The sequence below is a fragment of the Anser cygnoides genome, chromosome 4, assembly GCF_040182565.1.
Source record: "Anser cygnoides isolate HZ-2024a breed goose chromosome 4, Taihu_goose_T2T_genome, whole genome shotgun sequence".
NCBI classification, from domain to species: domain Eukaryota; kingdom Metazoa; phylum Chordata; class Aves; order Anseriformes; family Anatidae; genus Anser; species Anser cygnoides.
This window is the reverse complement of record NC_089876.1, coordinates 50,489,473-50,514,476: the sequence shown is the minus strand read 5'-3', so window position 1 is coordinate 50,514,476 and position 25,004 is coordinate 50,489,473. Positions and strand designations below refer to the sequence as shown.

Here is a 25,004-nt window from a genome sequence, read left to right as displayed (position 1 = left end):
GCGGACCATGCTGACTCAGCCACCACCTCTTCACAGGATGCAGAAGTACCTCCTGATATGGTGAAAGCATATATTTTGTGAACTCTCACGGAAAATTTTCACCTTATGCCACATTTCCCAGGGCAAATTTGTAGCAGAAGTCTTGGCAGCTGATGGCGATCCATCAGAATATTTTAGCATGAGAAAGGAGAATAGTTGCTATGATTCTGATCCTGCTTCCTACCTATACAGCGCTGCACAGAAGAAAAGAGTTCAAGATATGGCTACCATATACATATGTCTGCAGACAGATCTGAGTTTCTTTATGTGTGTACCAAGTAAGCTGGGCATAAATTTATTCTGGCCTGGAAAGTAATGCAAAGATTGCTCTGTGTGGACTAAACCATTCCAAAACTCAGATGTCTGACTGAAAGAAAACTGGACTACTGTTTCATTAGGTGGGGCTTTGTCTTGTGTGTCTCAAGAAAAATTTCATATCATATGATTATGTCTTCATTGTCTGTTCTGCTTTTTTAAAAATACAGTGGCCTTACTATTGCTGTGATAATGTGACACTGAATTGTCCTGATGTGCTGGCATCACAGCTGTAGTTAGTTGGGCAAGCAAAAATTCTGTTCTTGAGTCATGAGTGTGAATCTGAGGAGTTGAAGAATGCAAAATACTGAGCAGAAAAATCAGTACTGAATCTTTTACATTGTTCATTTTTACATAAATTCCCCAGATTGAACAGTTAAAAGATTTTTAAACTAGTAATTGGAGATACTACGTAAAAAGCATTGGTCTTGGGGTAATTATGAGACTGGCAGTAATAATTAAGAGAACTGACATTTACCCTATAACCTTAGGTTACCAAGCTAAACAGCTGAAGAGAACAGCAGACACCCTTAAATACTACATTTTGAACTCTCTGTAGATTTGGGAATGCAAGGTCAGCAAGATAGATAGCTTTTCTACTATTCTCATTTGCAAAATTCCTTTTATTCATGAGAAATGTAAAAGCGATTTTTCATGGAGCACTTTTCCTCCTTAAAAAGCTAAATTCTGGAGCAAATCTTTCCAACAAGGGCTAGATCCTATATAATACACATGGCTGGAAATCAAATGGAAAGCTTAATTAATTAATGAGAGTTATGCTGGTAAGTTAAGAATGGATTTTATAGTGTACAAAAGACTGAAGTTAGAAATTTTTAGAGCACTGTGCAGCTGCTATTTTAATAAAATTAAAACTTTTGTTGTTGTTGTTGTTCTTGATATTTTAAAGGAGCAAGGTCTAATATCCAAAAAAATCCATTATAATCTTTGTACTTTAGAACCAAAATATCAGGTTAAATTCAGGCCCTCATTAGCATAAAATGCATGTATCATCAGTTAAGGATGAAAATCATCAAATGAAGAAGTGTTCTTTACTTGTCAAATTATAATGTAAAATGTCAAAACACATTTATGAGTTTTATGAACTTGCGGGTTTTTTGTTTGTTTGTTTGTTTTTTTGATTTGTAATAGTGGCAAAGTACAGGCTGGATGATTAAACTGCTTTTAATCATTGTTTGATTTGAATCATTGTTGGGAAGCACAGTTTAGAACTGAAGATTGACTCTTAAACATCTCCATCCATGTCATCCATGTTGCTGCAGAGCTTTAACACTACTTCCACTGTTTTCATAGGGAGGAGTATAACATTGTCCTATCCGGTGGAGACTGATGCGGTGTCAAAGCCTGCCTTCTGCCCTCCTCAGCCATCAAGGTCCTTGTATAGTGTTATCTCCATCCAGTAAGAAATGGTATAATTATTGCTGTTATCCAGTAGCCCATACCAAGCAATCATCCGTTCTGAACTGATGAAACCAAAATAACAGAAATGCAAAAGAGAGGGTCAAAACAGGTGGGAACAATACAAATGTAGATACAAAGTATAGATCAGACAGATTAGAAGATGAGGGCTGTATCATCTACTCTTTATATTTCTTTGACAAGATTTTATGTTATTTATATTTCAATAAGTAATTAGAGAGTCAAATGCTCTGAAATTCTAAAAAGCTAATCTTTGATTAATAAGTAAGAAGGTGACAGGTGATTTTCTAGGTCTAATATATCCATTTAGTTATTATACAGAAAGCTTGTGAACTTCGATAGGGGAAAGTCTTCAGGCTAGGAAAGCATCTATTTCCTCTCACCTCCCTGGTGGAAATGGTGTTTAGTTTTCTCTGAACTATAAACTCCTACAATTGCCCTTCTGTGCATGCATTCCTGCAAAAGCAGAGACTAATCCTGAATGCTTTAACTTGATGAGTAAGCAGCAACACAAAAACAGTGACACGCCAATACACAGGGCACAGGAATTCCATTTCCCTCCCAGAAGCTAAGATCTTGTAAATTTAATTTAGTTCCACATAACATTGGGGAAAACATATTCTTAGTCTTCCAACTGCTTTTCATTAAATGTAAATTTTAATAAATTACATAATCTTTACACAAAAGTTGCTTAACTGAGTGTTATCTTGGTTGAAAAGCTCAATTGTTAGGACATGACAGATTTACACTTCCTTAGACAACTGTAATTCCTTTGACATTGTGCTTGTGCAACACAACAGGATCTTCAGCTGCAAGACCACATATATTCACCACAGGGTGTTGTCTCTCTCAGAACTAAAGCTGCATAAGAAAATACAAAAAACAAATACAATCCTTCAAGTGTTGGTCTTTGCAAAATTAATCTTTCTGGACATTTTCTTGTCATGCTTTTTCAGTATTCCTTTATATATATGTTTTTGTAGTTAGCAGAAGAATATGTATATTATTTTTAGAATTTACACTCAGAATAAATTAAGCATTTTTGTATTATTTGGTTTCACATGGTAATAACCTAGCATAAGCCTAGCAGCTCTGGGTCAAATTATTTTAATGTTTTTCTTAATGCCTCTAAAACTGTGCCTGGGAACATATACTGCATATAATAGAGCATAATCAGACCTAAAACACAGTCAGTACTCTGCTAGTGTTCTCTAAAACATGGCTTTCTTGGAATTTAAAGGTCATTTGAAAGAACTGTAAGAAAATCTGCCTATACAAAAAAATCCACATGACAATTCATTTCCAGCCATTTCATACAGCTTTCCATAGATCCAACAAAAATGTAAATAGTTAAAAACAGAAACAAAACCAAAAACTTGTCAGTGCTCACCAGGTAAAAAAATTAAAAAGATAAAATAGTTACGGTCATTAAGATATTTTGATATTTCAGTGATGCTAGGGTCTTCCTTTAACAGAATTAGGGTACTCAACCAATGAGACCATTTACTATGAAATATCAAGATAACATTTACTTTCCTGAAGACTGTAGCAGAAAGCTGGGTCAAATTTGGGTCTGCTTTTGTGCATAATGAACTGCTGGTGCTATTATATTTTTTTCTGACCGATGCAAGGATTATAAATTATTCTTAGGCATGTACTCTTACATTTGTCATTTGCATTCATTTTGGAAGGGTTTTGAACATTTATTATGCCCATAACCTAATCTCCCTAAGCTGTTCATTCCCTGTTCATCACCTGATGGGAATAATGAGCCTGTGTAAAAGCAACAGAAAGAGTTTCTCTGTAAATGTACAGACTTTCAGCTGTACATCAACTGAGTTAGCTGTTTGCTTTATCTTCTCTATTTCCATAGCTTAAAGACTTTATGACTTAATCACTTTTAATCTTCTTTCAGTTTGCCATTTATATTTCTTCCCAGAGGCATTATCTTTTTGATGTTGGGATTTTTAAACATCAGATAATGGCTTACTCCCCCCAAATTTTTCTTTTTTCTGAAATCCATTCCTGCAATTCAGGCCAAAATTCTTCAAATCAGACATGGCTTGTAATTACCTTGATTTTTGAGTGCCTGCTTATGATTTTCTGAAGCACAAAGTGTCATGACCCTGATACATGCAATAGATGTTGTGGCAGAATGGTGCTTATAGAAATCAGAGGCACACATAGCACTTACCTTTATTGCAATGGGCCTTCATCCAGGACTCACTGCAGCTGGTTATCTAAAGGTAACAAAGTGTTAGTAAACACTTAGTTTATTAGTTTAAGATCAAGGTTTCATCAAGGTTTTCTCACACACACACTTTTCTGCTTGAAAAAAAGTGTATTTTCCTAGCTGGCTTAAGATCTATCTACACCATGGCAAACAGATTGTACTGCAGGTATTAAGCTATTTGTCTTCCAGAATATCTCTGTCCTTACTGGTACAGCCTTCTAGATCACACCCAGGATAAGTTACATGTGACTCTGTAACCAGCCATTGCCAGGTTAGCATTTGCTAGCTAGTTTTTTGTGCAACATTGAACACTGCATTTCCCTTTCCCCTTCAAAGTGAGAAAGTAGCTTGAAGTTTTGCTTCATGCTAGCTGATTTTAAACATTTAGGTTTGGTCACCTTATCTTTTTTTTTTTTTTCATTTGTTTTAAATCCCCACATACTGCATTCAGCTCTGTCTCCCTCACCAACCTATTTGTGCAAGTAGGACATGTCAAGCATCAATGTTTCACTGTGGGCATCACAGAGAGGATGCAGAAGAGGGAGGGAGGATGCCAGCAATGGCAACTGGTTTCATCTATCGCCCGTGTTAAATTAGGCATCTCAGAAAAAGATAAAAATGTCTTGCAATTCTACTACTAAGCATTTAAAAAAAATAATTGTAGGGAGTTGCTGACAGAACAGAACTATGTCTTTGCCTTGTGGAAGCTGCTGTTCTTGTAATTTACTCATAATTAAAAAAGGTCTCTAGAGAAATTGAGATAATATAGAGCAATTTGTACCTATACCTCCTTTTCTCCTTTGGTGGCTCTTCATTTAATGAAGTTCATCTTACAAGCAGAAGACAGATCTTTCCCCTTAAAATTCAGCGCTTTCCTTCATGGCCCATTTTGGGGAGGTCACCCAATGATTCTGGGTACGTTCACTGTCTATGACATCAGGGCAGCCCAGAATAGCCCTGATGAATATAAAAATGAAAGAAGTAAACATTAACACCATAGAAAAAGACAAAAATATTACCAAATATAACAGAACCGATTAAAAAGAAAAAAAAAAACTGCTTATGAACCACAAAACAATGCAAAACAGTTCAGTGTATTCTTCACTTGGAGGTTTGTAGGTCTGAAATGCTTCTGAATTAGGATTTCTTTGACAGCTGCAACAAATTTGTGTGAAAAATCTTGGTTCCAAATATCATAAGTATTCAAGAAAGTCACCCAGGCAACATCATTCTGACAAGAACAGTTTACAGGACAAATCAGAATACTGTATTTTGTGCCAATAATGCATTACATTCTTCTTTGTAAAGGCTCTAAATGTTTTGCTGATGAGTAAGTCTATTACATATCCATTTGTGTTTGCTTGTTTTTTCTCTCTCTCTCTCTCTTTTTTTTTTTCCTAAACAGAATTTGAATACTTTTTGCATTGTCTGGTGTCTGTAGACATCTTGCAGTTTGTCCTGGTTGCTGGATTTCTGGAGATCCCAAATGAAAAGTGACATTAGAAGTGGACATCACATCTACAGTAAAATAATGTTGATGCACTCAAGATCCTGTTGAATTATTATGAATGTGCTATCCAGATGTTCTGACTGCTCAGTAAATCAGACGTATTATATTCACTGTACTTAAATCACACCAGGTTTATACTTATTCTGTTCTGGAAATCCTCATCGTGAAAATGGAAACCATTATGTGCAAGGAGAGGCACAGTGTACAAATGTGCTCCCTGCTTCCCATCCTTTCACCTTCTGTGAACATGAGCAGTGATCCTGTTTCTCTGCTTTGGCTTGGTCAATATTACTATACAGAGACATATGGAGTACTTTTGACATATTAAGACTTGTTGAATATGAGAGGAACAATTACTAAAAATTTGCTTTTTTGTTTTGTTTTATTATTAATCTTTTCTAATAAATTACATTTCAATATGCTATATCAAATTCTCACAACAAATGGTATAGTCATTTCCTGTAGTCATACATGTTAGCCCCACTCTGTCCCCTAACCTGTAAAACACTGAATAAATATGAGGAAAGTGTTACCTGCTTCAGCAGAATTAAGTACAACTACTTATTTTCATCAGGTCAGTAACATTCAGAAAAGTGCAGACCACATTATTTGCTCTTTTTAAATGAAACTCTTCACTTTTGGATGCATAGATGTAAGTATCGATAATCATAACACCAGAATTTAATCTTATTGAAGCCTTCTCTTTCCATAACCAACCGGCTGAGATACACTTACCAAAATGTGTTCCAGAAACAAATTTTATTAGAGAGCCAGAACATCTTCCAAAGGAATCTTGCAAGGTCTAATGAGATTAGGTATGCAGCAGTTGTTGAATTTTTATGGGAGCTGAATATCTTATGTCCCTTACGATTTATTTAGGTTGCTGTGGATTTTATTTGTTTTCCTAGGTAAAAATTTGCCTTGTTTCTAGTATCTAGTGTGAAATCTTTTCTTTCCATTGTTTGTTTGTTTGCTTTTCCCAATTTGAGACTGAAAAAGCCATGTAAACTTGTTTTACAGTTTGTGAAGTAAACTCCTTAATGCTTCTGAGGCAATCCAGTTGTATTTTCCTTCTGCACAGAACAGTGACAAGGACAGATGAATCAGCAGTGGAAGCAAAGTACAGTGCAGCAACCCACTTCTAGACATGAATGTACAACAGCATTCTTAACCATGTGCCTAGCACAAAAAGCAGCAGTGAAGTCATGTCTCTTTTCCGATTTCAGCATGTCAGTTTGCTTCAAGAAATGTGAAGGAAGGTTGCCATGGTGCAGGTGGGGAAGCATTTCTTCTTCCTTTCCATGCCATCAAACATAGAGCCATATGACCTGATTTTAAATTTCTTCAAGATCCATCTTTGCATAAAGGAAAGATATATATGCAGTTATAATACTTTGGCCATCACAAATAAGCATTCCAAATTCCAACATTGCTCCAAAACTAGTGCATATCTTTGTATCTGTGTACCACCAACGTGCAGAATGTGCCCTTCAAGAACATCAGAATCAATGGGAGATTGTCAGGAGTGTCTAACTGTTTCCCTAATTAATACAATTATAATAGGACATAAGAACAAAACGTCTTAGCTAGGTAATCTTGCCCTCTATCCAGTACCAGTCTGACCTGGACTTGAATTTATCAAGCTTAAGGCACTCCAACTGAGGAAAAAAATGTGGTTTTGGTAGACAGTGATCGCATGAGAGGAACTCCTAGTAAATACTGAAGTATTATTAAAGTCTGGGAAAACAAACAAACAAATAAAGATCTTTTAGGAAACACGATAATTTTAAAATATATAAAAAGCTACTGCAAAATCAAGTAGCATTTTTCTTAGTCCCTGAGGACAGAAAGAGAAATATTGTGTCAGAAAGACTGTGAAATCATAAAGGATACACAGGGAAACACTTTCTAAAAAATATTGGGATAAACTCCAAAAGGAGCCTAAGCACTGGAGAGCTTTAGTACATCTGTCTGGAATCCTTCTGTCTGTCTATCTAACTGTCTGTCTACCAGAACAGTAGATGTGTCAATGAGGGATTAACTAAAGAACTCTTCCTTCCTCTGACTCAGGGATTTGTCCATTTTAACAAAAAATTTATACGAAGAAACATTTTCAGTTCCTGCTGTCCCCACCTACCAAAGAGAAACCTTAGGTAACAACTGGCTGATCAGGAAGTCAATAGGACAATCAGAATAGCAATCAACAGAGCTACATCAGAGCAAAAGCAGATCTGAAGATGAACACTAAGTTCTGAGTCTTGTCTTTTCTAATCATAACATAGTATGCTTTTACCCAAGGCTTTTGTTAAGATCAAATGAAAATATGAGACAATGAGCTTAAGAAAATCTTTCATATGCTCAACCTTTACCTAGGGAGTTTATGCAACTGCAACGGAAATCGAAGGAAACCCAAGTTTTAGACTACCTAACTGTAAGATTTAAGAAAACTTTCTTTGATTTCCTATTCCCATATTGCAACTGTTCATAAAAAGACTCTGAGTACTCACTCACAATTGCCAGACCTTAAGTTAGATCAGACTGTTTCATGTTCAGTGACTTTAATGTATCTACCTCGACTGGCATGAGACAGAAATATGTCCCTTTTGCTTTTACACAAGATTTGAAGTGATAAACTAATGATAAACTTCCTAGGTTAAATCAAATACAAAATAACCATATTTTTTTTTCCTATTTCAAGTATTTTTTTTCTGCAATCTTTACTTACAATTTAACTACCTTTAATTTCATCAAAGACCTGCATACAAGTGAAACTTATGCCATTACAATTGACCAGGAGAAACAAAAACAAACAAACAAGAAAAGGTTTAATATCCTACACTGTCTAAGAACACAAAGTAGGATAAGAAGTATGAGTATTTCTAATCTGGTCTTGCAGCATGAAGAAACAGTGCTTGAAGCATTATTTTGACTAGATCTAATTTAGGGAGATGGGAAAGGAAGAACAGTTATACATACCATAGAGACCAATCAAAGCTGGCCGTGAAATAGTTAGCTGAGATACATAGCTAACATAGATGTGTCAATCTAAAATTTAGAGTATAATGTGCAAAACTTGTGGATGACCCAGGGTGAATACTTACACAACTGACTGTACATAGACCTCCACAACTTAGATACCTGTATCTTGTTAGTCATGTAGTTTCCATTCATAACTAACAGAGACACATCTAGAGCACAATCACCCTGACAAAGATGTCCAAACTGTCAGATGAATTACAATCTACAAATGCCTAGTTCTCTTTATTGACTGTAAATAATAGCCTATGCTGATTAGTTCCAAAATAAAGATCTACCAAGCACATATTTAAAGGCAGGTGAGATTAATTCCATTATTAATCTGTTCTTATTACTTCAGCCACCTTGTTTACATCCAGTTGGGACATCTCATGAGAGCTGCAAACCATACAAACTATGTGTTCATATTGCAGTATCAACTTCCTAACAATGAGAAAGCCACAGAGAAAAGCAAGCCACTTCTCTGAATTACATACTGTTTGGATTGATGCAGCCTTTGAAGAAAAACTTGTGGCTTTGAAGCGCACTTTCAATGAGTGAGACCATGCTAAAATGTAGTTCCTTGATGGGATTCATAATTAAATTACCCTCAGCTTTTGTCCATTTTGTCCATGTGTAGCTCAATCACAGTTTACTTGAATGTCCTAAAAGTTGTAGGGAGATTTTTTTACAATTAGTATTTCTAACTTGTCTTTGAAACTTATGTTCCATAAAATCTATTCCAGTAAAACTCAGTTATTCAAATGTTCACAGAGAATAAACACAAAAGAAATTTGAGCATGCTATTAAAAATTCATTAAAAACCTCTGATATTATATTGATGGACAATTGCAAGAAGCTACATAGATATTTATGTTTAAAAATCCAACAAATCTTTGCAGACTTATTTTTACATATTTCACCCAGATACTACTGCCATGATTTCTGTTTAGCAGAGAACTTCTTGTTTCTGAAGTGTTAAAGACTGTTTATCTAAAGCCCTTGACCTTCTTCAGTTGTGTTGTAATTATTTGTATTTATGTGTAACTTTACTATAATATCCATGGGACAAATAACTTGGAAATCAGTCAACTCAGTGTTGCTTTTGAAGTGCTTGATTACTTTCATATCTGGTTTCAAGATATGCCTCACCCCCAAATAAAAAACAAATATATAAAAAAAATAGGTATTTTAATTTGAACTGCACCCAGTACCCTGAGGTATCCAAGACACTATATGGGGCTGGACATAAGTCAGGAGGTATGAGAAATCTGTACCCTTCTGTATCATCAGCTATAGGCTGGGTCAGACACCCAAGAACATCTAATACAGTATTAAATGCACCTGTATCAAGCCACTGTTCTAACTAAGAAAGGCAGCTTATTTTGAGGAAGAACAGTTAGACTGTCCCCTGGATGAATATCAAGTTGAAAGATATCTGTCTGAAGTCTGTGGAAAATTTCAAAACAGCAGTAGTCTATAAAGGCTAACAGAGGCACAAAAAGGAAGTACCCTCTGGGAATGTTCTGTGCTGAAAGCTAGGAAGGTTAATTCCCTCCAACAGATTGAACCTGAAATGTAAGATATCCTCAAAGAAGAAAGCTATAAATATTTTGTTTAAAAAAATAATTTTTTTTTTTAAAAAAAAACAGAATGGAGAAGAGGGGGAGGCAGATGATCTTCCAATTTACTCCTATTTTAAGAAATTTATTAATATTTTAACTGATTATCTATTTTAGATCTTCTAATCTTCTAATACTTCTATTCAAATTTTATCTTAAACCAGGTAGAAGGGAAATAATTTTAAGATTAATGGATAAGAGCAAGACGAGTCTCTGGTAAATATGTAAGGCAAAGCATTGAGGCCTCCTAACTAGTAGAAAGATGGTAATGCAGGAGGCACAGAAAAGTCTTCCATTGAATAATAGTAATCAGTAAGGCACTTCAGTATGCATTAAGATGTCGATATCAGGTGCAAACTTACCCCCTCCTTGGTCTAGTTTTAAGATCTGAAGGGATAAGGCATTTCTCAGACACAGTATTAGTGGAAAGTTTATGCTACACAGAACAATATTTTACCAAGAAAATTGCAAAACTTTCTCAAATACAAGTAAAACAGTTTTAAATAGATTTACACTTTTCCATCTTTATTTTTTTTTTTCCAGTAGCAGCTTATTTACATAAAGTCTCTTATTTCTTTCCTTAATTTTTGTATCAATTCTATAACACTCCTTCAGGTTTCATTTTTAAATTTCAAGTCTGGTATCATTTCGGTAATAATTGATTGGTATCTATTACTGATGGAAGAGTTATTAGAGTGTGTACTTTCCTCAACTTCTAAGTCAGAAGTTTGCTTTCTTGCCACTATCAAAACATTTCTGTTTCAGCCTGAAAGAGTATAAACCACCACCTAGGTTAACAAGCTGTTGAAGTTAAATGTAGTTTGAATCACTGGTGTTCACTTACCGTAGAGTTAGTTCATTTGCTAAGGATTTCTTGGAGGACTAATTCCCCAAAATTATTTCTGAAGAGTTTAATGGGAGGCTTTCTATTATAAACAAAAAAAAAGACAAAAACAAAACAACAACAACAAAAAAAGCGAGTCTCAGTTAAAAAGGGCAGAAAAGAGTACAATTATTTTTTTTCTTTTAGGAAGAGGGTGAATAATTATGGGAAGACATGAAATTATGAAGAACAAAGTAAAGAATTAAAAATCCACCAAAACAATGGTTGAAATTTTCCCCTGCTGCTTTTCACAAATAAAAATATCTATCCATGTTTAAAAGCTTGATTTTAAATAACCTGTAAAGAAAGAATTGTTAACTGAAGGAAAATAAATCCAAACAGTAAAAGAAAAGTGAATTAAGGAATTAAATAGAATAATTTTTCAGAAAATCAAATATGGATTAAACAATTCAGTAATTCAGACATAAATAAACATTATTTAGAATTCCAGGGTTATACATTATACAAACATAATAGCATTTATTTAAATAACCTAAGTAAATATTCTAATTTAGTTGTATCTTCACAACTAACTATGCTCACTGCAATGGCATTGAGAGTGCTATTAGCAGAAAATTTAAAACAATTCTTCCCCTTGTAAAATGACAGTAAAAGAAACATGTTAAACAAATTAATCAAAGAAGATACATGCATGTTAAACACTAATATACTATGTGCAAATGACTAATGAAGATTTTAACTTTCATTAGATATTATGATTTATGGAGATGATTAGATGCCATTGATAGAGAAAAAAATTAAAGGCGACAGGGCTCAGTAATATACTTACTCAGTGAACTGATAAGATGAGCTTCTGGCTAGCTGCAATTGAGTATATGAGATTATCAACTATAGAAATTCTATTATTTCCTGCTTGGAGTTCATCTCTGAGTACCTGGCTCAACTGATCACTCTTGTAGCTTATCTGGTAAGTTTTACACAGTTTTGCCCAATAACACGCAAAGCACTAAAGTAGATACTTAGGGTCCTCTGTTATACAAGGCATGATACAGAACATGAAGCTCAGTGCCAAGGAAAAACGAAATTGTATCTCTGACTTCCAGCTCCCAAGAATCCACAGTAACCCAGAATTCCTAAAAGCTATGCCCATGAGATTTTTGTTTTGTTTTGTTTTGTTTTGTTTTTTTGCCATTTTCCACTAGCACAAGACCTGCAACAGGAAGTAGTTACTGATAGTTCTCTGGGGAAATGCTGCAAATGTAGGGTTTTTTTCATCCTCTATATACAGTTACAGCACTGAAAAGGGACAAGGGCAGATTAAATTCATCCTCAAATGCACTCAAGAGCCAAAGAACTTCCTTCTGAAACCAGTGGGATATGAATGTGTTATAGCTATCTCAATTACAGCTAATTGCCAGAGTTATGGATCTTTTCCCAGCTTTATAGTTTGAGCTTCTGCCTGCTGCTACACCAGTGTACAAATCTGAAAAAAATCAGCAGAGGTGCCATTTCCTCATATCTGTTGTGTGAGAAAATGGACTGGATATATCTGTAACACTGTGGAGTACACCAGGAGGGCTGCCTAGCTAATGAACCAATCCAGCCAACGTCTGGCATGAAGCAGGGCACAAACTGCTGAAAGAGGTGCACATCACCTCCTGGCAAGCTGGCATACAGTCTGTTAAAAAACTATCTATCATGCTGTCACAGGCATCAAATCAACAATGTTGTGGATCGATCTTCGTCATTATGACAGAGAAGTTTTCCTAGGGTGTAGTGTCACCTACCTATTAGACACCTAGCTTAGCTTTAATTTTTGGTCCAGCACATACATATCATTGCTCTTCACTTTTGCAACTGTTCCTTCTTCCTTGCGCTTTAGAGCTGAAGAGTGGGAAACATTTTATGTTTGTTAATTTACCGCTCAAGTCAGACACCACTATGTTAATTTTAATCTGAAAATTAACTAGCAACATGAGATCTTTGAAATCCATCATCTAAGCAGAAACATGGACATTCCTTTTGTGCAGGCTGCTGAAATATATTAGAGTAAAACCGAGATATCTTTTCCAGGTAATAAATCCAGTCTGCTCTTATGTTGGCATATTTCTTTATTATTATTACCGTTATTGTTATTATTACAAGTAACTGTAAAAATTATGTTGTTTAGGAGAATTACCTGAACAGAGATGTTATGACAGTTTTCTCTCTATTTTAATTTCAAGCTCTACAAACAAAGAGAATTCATGAAACACCTAAAGTAGATTTGAAACATACATCTTAGTAATTCTAAAACCAACCATCATAGCTATATTACAGCTAAACTACTAGCTCTAGAGTCCATTTGAAGAAAGAGAATTTCCAACAATGTATAAGACCTAAATGTATTAATGGATAAATTCATTTCCGATGCAGATAACAAACTTTAAATAAATTTAAACAGGACTCTCTTGTTATGATGGATGCTATAGGAGCCATCTTGCACTGTAATACCAACCTATGTTTGAGAAGGAAACAAATAGTTTCGAAGCTGACTGTGCAAAGGCAGGTGGGTATAATGTTGCATGGACACCTACCAGAAATCCCTTAGTAGGTAGCCATCACAAAAGTCTTACTTTTGAACCATTTATCCATTTGCTTGTCTGGTTTAAGAGCTCCTTTGCTCCTGGCCTAGGTTCTAGATTGGAGAAAAACTTCAGTGTTTACACTTTCTGGTCAATCTTCCAACTGAAAAAAACAGTGATCTCTGGTACTTTTTCCCTCATTTACCTTTCCCACGCCAGTTGCATCTTGGATATTGCCTCCTCACATAATTTACGAGCAATAACGGACGAAAGTCCTCTTTGACACACAGAAACGGCTTTAAAGATGTTAACACAAGGCTGATGAATCTTTATTTAAAGAAGGAGCTAATTAACATGTTTATGTACCCTGTTTTATTGTGTGTGTTGGGGGGAGGGATGGGTTCTGTCACAAAAACATGCTGAAAATGAGATTCTGCATTTCGTACAATTTGTTTAGGAATGTTCTGTGCAAAGTCTGGTTTTATTACTCCCAACTTTAGAAAACAACTTCCAAAGTCAAAATCTTTTCTAAGGTCCTTCCAGAATTTCAGTTCTGCTTCACTGTCTTTCCAAGTGTTTTCTCTTTTCCTGGCAAGTTTTCTTTTCCTCCCAAACCTATCAACAGACATTCCAACATTTTCATTTAGAATCAATTCCAAGAAACTCCTCAGAAAAATAAGAGGAAAAGTTTTCCACTTCCCTTACAGGTCTTTGTCCTGAAACTCAACGCTTATTGCACAGTCCTACCAGACCTTTCAGTCATCTAAATATACCAACAGCCTCCGTACTAGATAACGAGGTTGCCTACATACCTGCCAAGTTGCTCATGGCACATGCTTAGAACATTCCGGGTGACTTGTAGGTGTTCAACCTCCCATGCAGCTGAGGAACGGGTAGGGATGTATTGAAAGTTTGTATGAGGACAATGGAGTCTAGCAGCGCTTCAGACATGTCTGGAATGTTTGTGCTGCTCCCTGTTTCTGGGGCTTGTCTGCCTCCTGCAAAACATGCATGGTAATGTAACCAAGAAATACAGAGCATCCAAACACCATATGCCTTAGTTGGAGAGATGAGTTATCCTTTTAAGCCTTGTGAGTTACTCTTTGGAAGCATCTGCCGCCTTCTCCCATGACTATTTACAGAGATTAAGTTCCGAGTTAACATTTACTCCACCAAGCCAGATACTTTTTATTAAGAGATCAAAAAAAAACCATAAACTAGAAACTTGAGTAGAAATTCGGAATACAATCTGTTATGTCAGCAGACACTGCTTTTATAACCATCTGTCTTCTATGCTTCGACCATTTCACCAAGATGAAGGGTAGCAGTCATATTTACTAGCATTTTTTAAGTCTAAAATTGCATATGTGGTAAAGATGTGCTTGCCAACAGCTAATGTCAATCTTCAGCAGTCTAATAAAGTCAAAAATCTGTCCCAAATTGCCTACCCTAAAAAAAAAAAAAAAAAAAAAACAACTGTGCACAGTTTTAAACAATTTTAAATAAAAAGCATCTAATTATGTGTAAGCATTCATAAGATCAGGGATAAAATGTAAACACTTGGTGTTGATATTGATATATATAATCATAGACCAAAATATGATCTAAACTGTCATTCAGCAATTAAAATTCTTTAGAATTATTTGGTCTTTTAACATCTGGTTTATCTGGTTGCCTGACACATACTGCAGATGATCATTTAAGGCACAGCTAGTATTAAGTGCTGGGGTAATAGTTCAGTCATTTAGATATTGACAGCATGGGTATCATCCTTCTAGAACAGCAAATTAGATAAGATTAGCACTTACAGATGAGATTTAGATTACTGTGCATTGAATTCATTACAATTTCTTGATAAAACCTTGCACATTTCATGCTAAATTAATATGCACCAAATATATATATATATATGTGTGTGTGTGTCATCTCTGAGATAGCAGTGTGTGCTGCGTCAGGGGACAGAGCACACCAGCTGCACAGCAGTGGTCACAAGTCTTCTGCACTGTGCCCATGTGCTGCGGGGATGCTCCAGTGCAGCAATGCAGCTGGCACCACCTTGCAACTAGGCAGATGAAAGGGCTGTTCTCTCTCAGATGTCTTTGCCTCATTGACACCCAGTGGGGTGGCCAACACATCCCCCTCATCCTATTCTGCAATTTATATGAATATATAAGAGAGGAGAGAGAGGGAGAGAGGGAGAGAGAGAGGGAGGGAGGAAGGAGGAGAGAGAGTGAGTCAGTCTTGCTAAGAGTCAATTTGAGGAAACTTTATTAGAACTAATTGACTTTGAGATCCCCTGACAATCTTGGGTAGTATAGTCAAGGATCCTCTCCCCTCTCTCTCTCTCACACACATATTTACTTTCCTGCTCACTAGCAAATGAAATAAATCAGCAGAATGCGTTAACATGAAAAAGGAAACCAAAAACTTTGCTTCCTGCTCCCAGGTGAGTTCTTTTCTTCCCCAGATGCTCTCCCTTCTCAATCTCTTTCCCTAGTTCTTGCTGCCTAGTTCAGAAGTGAAAGTAAAGCATCTCATATCAGCTTAGTGGTCATGGCATTCCTGGGAGCAAAAACAGCATACTCAAGGAGAAGATGCTTAAAATCCACATTTCACTTTCCAGGGACATGCCCTAACTTTTAAATTGTTTTATAAAGATGTTAGTTCCTGTGCTATTTTTGTCCATATTCTGAACTGAACTCAGATGCCTCCACCTTGACTGTGCTGGCATGGTGAAGTGCCCAGTCCAAGAATCCTTAAGGGTCGAATCTCTCTGACAACATTAACAGCTCAGGAGTCACATCTCTGAACTGTAAGGGAGTTTCAGTACCACATGTCTAGCTGGTCAAACTCTAAACTATGAAGAGTTACTTATTCTCAGGCACTTAGAGAAGCATGCATCCTAAAACAGAGATGGCTTAGGTGTTCCCAGGTATATGATAAAGGATAGTGTGTGGCCTGAATAATTTTCTCAGACTAAGATAACACAAATTTATGGTAAGCATTAAAATTAGGCCAACTCCAGTTTAACTTAGATTTAACCATGAGCTCCATCATATTCCATATGTAGGGAAATATTAAAAAATCACATTTTTCTGTTTTGTTTAAAATGGTGTTAGATTAGCATATAGCAGGAAACAAAGTTATGCATATATATAGCATTTGCTTTATCACTCATACATAGAAGGTCTTCTGACTTTCCAGAAATTTCCATGCCTATGTAAATATACTTTCAAGCTTGATTATATGATTTCCTACAACTTACCATACCCTTGCTTTTTTTGATTTCTATTATGTCACCCTGACACCACTTTAAAATCCTTTCTTTGTTAAGCTTTTTCATATATTGTCTTTTTTTTTTTTTTTTACTTTTATCAACTAACAATTTAATAACACTTTACTTGAGGTTAAATTATGTGTTTCTTCACATGGTAACCGAATAAGCAGCAAATTTCTGATAGCAAATAAGTCATCACAATAAGCCATCTCACTAAGAAGGCAATGTGTCATTATGTCATTCTGAACAAACAGCCCAGGTTACATTTTTCTTTAGCTATTTTGGTCTTCCTTTTAAGCCACAAAGAAAAACAGAGACCTTCGTAATAAGAAATTTACTGCTTCTTCATTACATCTCTCAAATGTAGCCATTTCTTTGCTTTTATTTTTTCCCCACTACAGAAAAATAGACACTTGAATGTGCATAGCAGAGTCAATTTCCAGTTAGCAGTTCATAATATATCTTATTATGCCGCTTAACAGCTATCCCTCACCTTCCTGAGCTTGATTCCAACTTTTACTGCTGCCAGTAAATACCTCACCTAGTATTTCCTAGAGGCACAAAATTACTGTATTTTATGTTGAGCTCATTGCAATAGGTACGCTTTCTCCTCTTTCAAAACCTAAATATGAGACCTAAATATGATCCATTTTATATACAGATGCATTCATTGTAAATTTGTAGCAAATATGAGGAAACTTGACTATGTTATAACACTAATGCAAAGAATATACATCCACGGTCAGTACCATTTCCTCTGTTCAAATGTTGTACCAAAAAGCACCTACTGGACATACCTGGACAACGCCAGGAGCAATCAGAGAGAACTCACCACCAACAAAGTTAAGGTGCAGACCATGAGCTAAAGGACATCCAGAATGGCCACAGGTGAGGCAAACCGTCCCAATGCTTTTTAGTTTTGAAGGCTTCACCCGTGGTATCCTAATGGAATATCCTAATAGATTAATGTCATGATCTTCCCACAACACAACTAATCTCAGTTTGGGGTCATTCAAAATGCATATTCTTTTTCCCAGATAGAGATAGGAGAAAAAAGAGGCTTAATACAGCTTTTCACAAATTAGTTAGTTGCAAAAAATATGTATTGTTTTGCAAATCTAGATAAGGGTAATCACGGAATCATAGAATCATTAAGGTTGAAAACGACCTTCGAGATCATCTGGTCCAACCATACTCCTACCACCAATATCACACACTAAACCATGTCCCTAAGCACCACGTCCAATCTTTCCTTAAACAACCCCAGAGGACGGTGACTCCACCAGCTTCCTGGACAATCCACTCCAATGTCTGACTACTCTTTCTGAGAAGAAGTGTCTTCTAATTTCCAATCTAGCCCCCACCTTGGCACAACTTAAGGCCATTCCATCTAGTCCTATCACTAGTTATCTGCAAGAAGCAGTCAACCCCCAGCTCCCCACATCTTTCTTTCAAGTAGAGAGCAATAAGGTCTACCTTGAGCCTCCTCTTCTCCAGACTAAACAGCCCCAGGTCCCTCAGCCACTCCTCAATAAGACTTGTGTTCTAGAACCTTCACCAGCTTCACTGCCCTTCTCTGGACACACTTCAGAGCCTCGATGTCCTTCTTGTAGTGAGGGGCCCAAAACTGAATACTGTACTCAAGATGCGTTCTCACCAGAGATCATCTAGATCATCATCTAGATACCAATGCAATAGATCTAGGTCTGAAGAGGAAGGTGATATTACTGGTGTGACTAAGACTCTTATTTAACACTCACGGCACGCCAGGTAGGTGTTTGCTGGAAATGGATGGAAATTGTTGAATGCCTAACTAAATAGCTAATGAAAAATCATTTGAATACTCCAGGATAACATCAGTGTTGTAGTTACAAAGGCTGAACGGATACATGAATTGCTATGAAGATTTTTAGAAATACTGTATTATACCTAGCACAGTTCCAATATCAGCCCAGCTGTGAGTTGTTCTGATGTCTCTGAGTGAGGGTTGCCATTTTAATGTTGCTTCCTCAGCAGGAAATCCAGTCTGCAGCCCATGCTTTGTGAAAAAGGAAGTGCTACACTAATCACCTGAAGAATAGATGAGGGAATCAGCAGATGAGTGCTGGATCTTTTTTTTTTTTTTTTTCCTGTTTTAAGATAAACCCTGTTGTTTGCCAAACTTCCTAAACTTAGTTTCTTTGCTGTGTTTGCACAGAAGTTTGCCAAGCATCTTAAGTTGCAAAAGTAACCAGTTAATGTCTTTCCTCAAAAACCTACGTGCCTTCCCTGTTTCTGCCTAATTATTGCTGGATAGCTTCGGAAATTAATATTCATCCAAATACTACTACTTTAAGCCAAATATTATACAACATTACAGACATAGAAATGCAGAACTGTGTGAGCAGCCTTCATCAGTGTATAGCAACATAATAAACAGTTGAAATGAGAAGATGTATCATATGAACCTTGTATATGACGAGGTGGTAGATTCACCACAGGACTTGGTGTCTAAGGATGTTTCTGAGTAACTACATCCAATATGGGTGAGTCAATGTCATTCAAATGCCTTTCTTCTTAACTCACTTAAGCCAGGGGTTAGACATTCACTAAGATCAGATCTTTGAATTTCAAAATCATCAGGCAGTAGAGATGACAAAACTGTACAATTCAGTGTACTAGAGGGAGAGCATACCCCCATCACACAGTATACTAAAGGTGTCATTCATTAAGCATCTGCTGAGCTCTTCCCTTACAAAGGCAGAAGACTAATACAAAAGTAAATTAAAACTTTAAGAAGGGGACAGTTTGATATGTTTATCTCCTCTTCTCCCTGACACAACAGGCTTTGACTACATGGAATGTCCCAGGAAGCCTCTGTACTCTGTAGAGTGGACTGACGCTTGTCCACTGTGGGATGTTGAGGAGGTTACGTGAGCTGACAAGACAGCAGCTGACAAGAGAAAGGTAATAAAATCCTATTTAAAATATTTTATCAACTATGCAAACTATTCTCTCCTGAATGACTGGGGAGTATTTTCAGTAAAATATGTTACATTATAATTTTGCTGTTGCCAGCAAACACCATCCTTTTTAAAATTATATGCATTTGCACACACTATTTATGGATGTCCTCTAGATTCTCTTACTGGATTACAGACTTTCTTCAGAATATGTTAATCATGCTTTCATTTCTTGTATATAGGTATCACTGGGATGTAGCTTCATTCACAGTTACTTAGATTCCTTACCTCCGAAAATAAAAAGAGCCTTTTGTCTCTCCATGTTCTCTTAAAATCAGCATTGCAGCAAAGACTTTAAAATTCCTGGTCCGACAGACAAAGGATTAGATCTGTGGATCCCTGAGGGAAAGAAGAAAGGAATACTGTATTCCTAAGAAAAGCGAAACTTTTAAAGGACATCATTGTTATCATATGTTCTTCTCAAAGAACAGAATTTCCTTCATTTCTCCAAGTTTGAGGAATGTTTGACTGACAGTCACTTAGCAAGTCAGCCATGTAATTATGGCATACTGACTGATTCCATTAGAAGAGATCAAATAGTGATTGGAATCAAAGATATAAAGTTGCTGGAATGACAGCTACATGACAGAAACCTAAATCAGGAAAAGCAGTAAGGACTTGTCAAGAAGAAGCTAGAAGAAAAGTGAGATGCAGTTACACCTGATCAACAGATTATCACAAGGGGAGACTTGGAAAATTGAAAGACAAAATAAAGTGGGAAACTTCACAGAATAGCAAGAAGCTGTGATGGATAGAAAATTCATTAGCTGTGGAAACACACACCAGTCCAAACATTTAACATCTGTATTTAGATGACATAAATTCAACCATTTTGCAGTATTTTTCAATTTAACAAGCACATCAATGCTCTGTATTAAGAGAATAAATGTTCGAAAATCTAAAGTGGATTTCTAGAGGTATCCTGAATCTCCAAAAGCTGAAATCAGGGACAGAAGGCTGAAGTCTTTCTGTATACACTGAGGGAATATTTCTGAATTATAGATTGGATATTTATACCTACCTGAATATGGGAGAAGGAAATGTGGTTGTTAGCTTTTGACTTAGAAAACAAGATCACTAAAATCCCCATCAGAAATACCTTATAGAAGAAATAATGAATAACATGATCTTGAACTGAAAATCAAAAGTGAAAATAGAACAAAATAGTTCAGTGAGATGGGACCTTCAAAGATCTAGTTGAACTGCCTGATCTCTTCAGAGCTAATGAAATGAAACTGGTTACATGTTGTAAATGTTATGCCAATAAATATGCTAAGCATTTACCAGCAGGTTTAATTCAAAAGACAAGGAGAAAAACCTGAAATTCTAATACAAAATTGTAAAATTGGTCTATATTTACAGATACTGGCTAAAACAGTTTGATGTTGCATTATTATTCACATTTATTTGAAAGTGGATTCTTAGAAAACCTAACATGTTAGTGAATATCTGAAATATAATAAATAGGCATAGTGTAATACGTCATAGTGTATATTAAATTTGTATTCACGCAACATGAAATTCCAGGTTTTTTTCTGGTGATGTTTCACAGTTTAATGAGGCTCTGGTGATGTTTCACACTTTCAAGGCCTTGGGCAACCTGATCTAGTGGATGGCATGTCTGCCTGTGACAGGGGGACTGGAACTAGATGATCTTTAAGGTCCCTTCCAACCCAAGCCATTCTACAATATGGCCTGACATGAAAATGAACAAAAGAGATAGCATCTCTTGCAAACTATTTAAACTTCTTTTTTGTGAGATTGTATTTCAGCATTTAACATTACAGGTATGTGACTGAACAGTTTGATGAACAAAGAAATTAAAGCAGTTAAATGTTATTCAAAAGGCTACAGAGGTTGGATGGGTTTAGCTCTGCTAAACTTAAGGGCATCACCTTTGCAGCACAGTACATCACCACTGAAATTGTGTTTCACAGGGGAAAGCAGATTCTCAATTTAGCAAAACTACAGCAGACAGTAGAAAAAATTGTAACGTGCAGCAAGAGAAACTGATAGAGACACAAAAAAGGCATGATATAACAGGGATCCCAAAGTACGAAATCCATTATAAAGTGCAGTTACCATTCATTTTTGCATAGGTATTTCCTGAACTTTGACAGACTGCAGCTATCAGAAAGGTTACTACTCATTTCTGTGAAGTACATGAAACCTGAAGACGAGGTTTTGAGCAAAACAAAAGGCAGATTATAACTAATTCTTAGTAATAAGCAGACAGACAGGTGGAATTTCCAGAGTTAGCTCCCACCTCCCCCCACCCCCACTCCACCCCCCCCAGAAAAAAATAAAAAATAAAAAATCTAGATATACACCAAAGAAAAAGTGGCAGAAACAGCAACGGAGCAAAAAACAGGAATATTTCATACCAGTTCAGCTGGAATTCGGGAAAGATTGATTGCATACTGCTAAAACAGTTAATGTAACTGTGGTTGAGTTTGGCAAAAGGAATATGCTCTAGCATTTTTAGTAACTGAACCAGATCATTACCAGGCAAGTCAGACACATAATTAACATAAATGCCTAGTCAGTCTGACCGCTCTTAAGATACACAGATTGCACAATTCACAGCCAAAGAGAGAGGCATCAGGTTGTTCCCTTGTGTTTTTATGGCACGTTCCACGGGAGGCTTGTCTCACATCATCTTTTTCCTCTACTTAAAGTTACTACACAGTCTTATCAAAACTACCCCGGAGTACTGTTTTCCTTGGTCAAAGATGTCTTGAGTTTTGGAGCTTGATTATTTTCCTTTATTCTGCTCCTTGAGATGTTACTTTCTGGCTCAACTACCCTTTGCTGCCAACTAACAGAAGACTGTATGACTCCACTGCTGACTTCAGGCAGGCGGTTTTGCTGCCGGATCAGACTTTCTTGCCCTGCCTGTTGAACAGCCAAGTTGCTTTGTGTTGCTGTCTCAGCTCACTTTACTCTCTCTGCTGACTTTTGCTGAATCCTGTCAAATTCCTCTCAAACTTTGACCTCAACTTTAAAAGAAATGTAAACCTTCCAAAAAAAAGTTATAAAAATTTGCATTAATTTTTGCTGTGAGCCATGCCAATTAGGTAATATATTTGGAGCCTGAAAGACCCTGGAAATGTGCTCAAGTGTCCTAATTGTTGCAATATTTTCAAGAGCAATCAACAATCTAGGCCTAGATATGCGTGAAGAATCTGGGAAATGTAAATCTATCCATAATTCATTTTGCAACATCGACAAATTGAACCAGCATGAGAATATCATAACTGTGACAACAAGTGTGTGAGATTCCAATATTCATTTTCAAAAGCCTTCATTTTGAACAATGTATTGCATGTGATAAAGGTTCAAGTATTTGTAAGCTTAAATGTCTAAGTAGAAATGTATGGATTTCGTAGTAAGTGTTCATCTGAAAACACCTACTTAGACAACAAAGCAGTGTGCTAGCCCTTCAGAACAGGTCTACCTTTATGCAAACAGTGATAATTTTCAGCACAACAGAAAACTGGTATAGAAGGGACTACAGCTGACCTAAGAAAAGCAGAGAAAAATTCATGTACAGCTGCATCTGTGTGCATTACAGTTGTGTTAGAAGCTATGCTAAAGTTAAGAAATATTGTAGATCTCTTCTGTCTGAAATATGGGCATAACATATGATATTTTAGATTACTGTGATGCTGGTAAATATTAAAATGTATGTTTTAATTATGATCACCATATCATTAGCCATGACAGGAAAGTTCTAAATCACAATCTGAGTCCAGATGCCATAAGCATTATACCTGAAGACTAATATCATAGAAACCAAGTTGTTAAGCCTTTTTCCTCCCTTTCCTTGGCTTGACATTACCCATTTCAGTACCAGGCATAGATCTTTAAACCTAGGGTTTCATCCTTGAACCTGAAATTTCTACATCTACTTTTTTTTTAATAGAAAAGTAAGATGTGGTTTGGTTTTTGTTTGTGTTTTTGTTTGTTTTAATCATATTTTAATGAGCTTTACCTGGTTCATATGTTAAAATATTTCATTTTTATTTAGTTTATTTAATTTGCTTATTCTAAAGTAGTGAGAGATCTCAATATTTTTGCAATTCCAAGAATTGAGCAAGAACTATTACAAATAGATAAAATTCAGTGATATTTATATACTGAACTGTGGATGTTGCTATAAACACCTACAGCAGGTAAAGAGTCATATCCTGTGGTGTCTATAAGAGAATGTCATTCATCCATCAAGACCCCCAAGTCCTTTTCTGCCAAGCTGCTTTCCAGCTTGGCAGCTCTCAGCATATACTTGTGCATGGAGTAATTCCTCCCAAGGTGCACAACTTTGCAGTTTCCCATGTTGAACTTCCTGAGGTTCCTGTCAGCCCATTTCTCCAGCCTGTTGAGGTCCCTCTGGATGGCAGCACAGACAACCCTCTGACATATAGAATCATAAAATCATTAAGGTTGGATGAGACCTTCAAGATCACCTGGTCCAACCATCACCCTACTACCAATGTCACCCACTAAACCATGTCCCTAAGTGCCAGGTCCAACCTTTCCTTGAACACTCCCAAGGTGCTCCTTCCACTTGTGTGTCACCAGCAATTAATCAGATTATTAATGAAGATGTTGAACAGGATTGGACCCAGTACTGAAACCCTAGGGAACACTGCTAATTACTGGCCTCCAGCTAGACTTTGTGCTACTGATCACCACCCTCTGGGCCCAGCTTTTCAGACAGTTTTCAGTTAACATCACTGTCTGATCATCCAGCTCATACTTCAATAGCTTCTCTATGAGGATCTTATGGGAGACATTGACAAAAGCATTACTGAAGTATAGGCAAACAATATCGGCTGCTTTTCCCTCATCTAGCAAGTGAGCCATTTCATTATAACAGGTTATTAGTTATGCCAAACATGGATTCCCCTTGTTGAATCCATGCTCACTGCTCCTGTTCTTCTTGTCCTTCATGTGCCTGGAAATGGTTTCCAGGATTAGTTGTTCCATCATCTTCCAAGGAATCAAGGTTTAGCTAACCAATCAAATGCTTCAGAGTAGTATTGTTTTCCTCAAACTAAAACATTACTTCCTGGTAGCAGAAAACAGCTCTTTTAGTGATTCTTTATTGCTATTATAGGACAGTGATTCCCTAATTCCAACTTTT

General features: G+C 36.4%; 1 long non-coding RNA gene across 2 annotated transcripts; it reads right to left on the bottom strand.

Moving 5' to 3' along the window:
* Positions 1–1,520: 1,520 nt before the first annotated feature.
* Positions 1,521–18,384, bottom strand: LOC106032351 (uncharacterized). 2 transcript variants are annotated; one of them, XR_001204808.3, is made up of 6 exons: positions 18,333–18,384; positions 14,392–14,577; positions 4,806–4,981; positions 3,986–4,031; positions 2,488–2,652; positions 1,521–1,835 (listed from the first exon to the last, which is right to left on the bottom strand). It is a non-coding gene; the product is annotated as an uncharacterized lncRNA (long non-coding RNA). The 2 variants fall into 2 exon arrangements; XR_001204809.3 differs by having other exon boundaries at positions 4,812–4,981.
* Between the last annotated feature and the right edge of the window lie 6,620 nt (positions 18,385–25,004).